The 2,930-nt window shown below is 32.2% G+C and overlaps 1 protein-coding gene across 3 annotated transcripts in view; it reads right to left on the reverse strand.

The window, feature by feature from the left end:
• Window positions 1-2,930, reverse strand: part of LOC117108614 (alpha-N-acetylneuraminide alpha-2,8-sialyltransferase-like) — a 35,004-nt gene that overhangs the window by 29,843 nt on the left and 2,231 nt on the right. The window lies entirely within an intron of this gene.

A 2,930-nucleotide genomic window follows, 5' to 3' on the forward strand; every position in this document is an offset into this window, starting at 1 on the left:
ATATGGTTATGATATATATAAATATATAAATCAAGATAGCCGTTAACACTGTTAAACTATATATAAATCATCAAAGTAATGTAAATACAGTGTTCGAATAAAGGACATGATAATAGGCCTACATCGTGTAGCATAGCTCACAACGAATGTAGTCCTGTAAATAAACGAATAAAGAAATTGTGTAATAAAATGCCTCTGGCGGGACTCGAACCTGCGACCTCTCGCTGTCAAGGCGAGCATCATAACCATTATACCACGGAGGCTTCATGGTTGAACACGTTCAAATACCACCAGATACACTCCATTACACAATAGGTACGGCTAGAAACAAATAGTTGCATACAATATAAATCAAGATAGCCGTTAACACTGTTAAATTATATATAAATCATCAAAGTAATGTAAATACAGTGTTCGATTTACCTTGACCTTAACTGACCTATATATTATCCTAATGATCATTTGACTATGTCACAAATGGTATATTTTCTTGACCATGAAAACATAAACATCACAATTCTAATTTAAAGTGATTCTAAAAGCTAAGATATTAATAAAATAGTTTTTGCATGGCTGCCAAAATTACCTTGAATAAATTAATATAGTTTCTTGTAAAAATATAAATTTCGAGAGCTTTAGTATGATTCAGATGTAAAACATGACAGGTATTTATTAAGATGTCATACAATTTTTGACCTGGAATGACCTTGAATGACCTTAAATTAATTACCTTAAATGAACAATCTGCTCAGATTATTTATTTAATGACTTAAATTATAATTACCTTAAATGAACAATCTTACCAGGTCAAAGATGGCATGCTAGTATTCCTTAACCATGTAGACACTAGAATTATAATTCCAAGTTAGAAGAGGAGATAATACCATGAAGAACATAGGTTTTATAAGGTGGCCATTTTTAAATCTAAGATGGCTGCCATAATGACCTCCGACAAAAGTTTCTATTAAAAATTGATGCTATGACTATAAGGAGCATGTAAAAAGTTGGTGCTTTTGCCCAAAATGTCCATGGCACTATATGCTGCCTGGTGTATTATGCATACACCACTAAATATGTCGTCGTATTTATCTTGAAATTCATGATATCCACATCAAATAAGCGTACCTGTATGCATCAGAACAATTTTAGGTTTTGTAAATATATTTTAGAAAAAAAAAACTATATTAAAATATGTTGAAAAGATCCAAGTTTTTTTCAATTTTTGGTTCAAACTAGCCATTTTTGGCAGCAATTTTGAAAAAAAGCACTTCCCCCTATTTGGATTTTTCTAGAATTTTAGTATGTTCATACAGAGACCTTAAGAAAATGCACTGTGCAAACAGAAATTCTGTTGCAATTTTTTCAACCCTAAGATGTATTTTTCTTGTACTATAGCTATACTTAACAGCAATGAAATCATTACGTGTGTTGGCGGCATTCACTTTGTTTTTATCATTTGAAGAGGCAAGATAAATTATATATTACCAGAAGTTTATAGTACGTAAATTGATATAAAACTAGTTGACTGGGGCCGATATAACTTGGGGCCGAGTTGACGTACATAATTATCCAAAACCGCGGCCAACTCAAATATAAAAATGTTCACAGTATGCAACTCAAATACCGGTAACACTTTTTATTATTCGTGCAGTGACATCAAATATTACATAGGCCCTATATCGTTTTAAACGACCTATTATATTAGCATGGTAACATCGATGTGTTTTTCAAAATCAGACAGCGAGCAGAAGTTTTGCAGCCGTTTATCTTTGGTTGATAACCTTTTGACCTCCAGAGTCCAGAATTGAGATGTTTCAGTCGAGACAGCCCGAATGGAGTTTCATGCAAATGTTTCGTACGGAAAAAAATCGTATACGGGATGTTTTATAGTCCATTATGATTCGTAAGCCTACTTTCTCCACACAGGCGCAATATTGGTCATATCAACATAATATCAATAAAAGCAGGGGTATAGCTATTCATTAGCTATAGCTCAAAAAACTTATACTAGCATTAGTAAAGCAATCAAATATCGAAATATATCACTATTATTGGCTATAGCAGATTACATCATAATTATGCTACTTATTGATATTGATATTAGTCTGATGTAGCTGGTTGTAGCAATTAATATCAACATTATAGCACTGATTTTTAATGATATAACACTTTTACTGATACATGCTTTGCAATATCTTTCATGTAACTGATATAAAGTGATATGTCTATTGAATATAAAATTTAACTGATATCTGATACATACACTGATATTTAGTTATATCTGATACATACATTTCTATATCAGATATACTGATATTTACTGATATCTGATACATACATACATTTCTATATCAGACATACTGATGTTTACTGATATCTGATGCATACATTTCTATATCAGATATACTGATATCTGATACATACATTTCTATATCAGATATACTGATATTTACTGATATCTGATACATACATTTCTATAAAAGATATACTGATATTTACTGATATCTGATACTTACACTTCTATATCAGATATAGTGATATATACTGATATCTGATACAAACATTTCTATATCAGATATACATACACTACAGTATGTCTACTCTCTCAGCAGCTATATCGGATATTTCTATATCAGATATACATACAGTATGTCTACTCTCTTAACTGCTATATCTGATATTTCCATTAACCTATATCATCTATCATGACAATAGGCGTTTAAACACACCCTGTGAGTTCACCCCCTATTAGGAGCAGCGTAAGCGCCTCGTTGTCTCCAACACGACCCCCTGTGGTCGTGACGATAGGTGTATAAACAGGTGTTTGCAACGATAGGGTTAAGGTTAGGCGCATCACCATTTTAGTCTATATTTGAGTTTATTTTTAAGGTTAGGGTTAGCCTATTCAGACTCAGTTCACAGCCCCTGTG

The sequence above is a fragment of the Anneissia japonica genome, unplaced genomic scaffold, assembly GCF_011630105.1.
Source record: "Anneissia japonica isolate Jap-2015-1 unplaced genomic scaffold, ASM1163010v1 scaffold287727_len1644234_cov201, whole genome shotgun sequence".
Lineage (NCBI taxonomy): Eukaryota > Metazoa > Echinodermata > Crinoidea > Comatulida > Comatulidae > Anneissia > Anneissia japonica.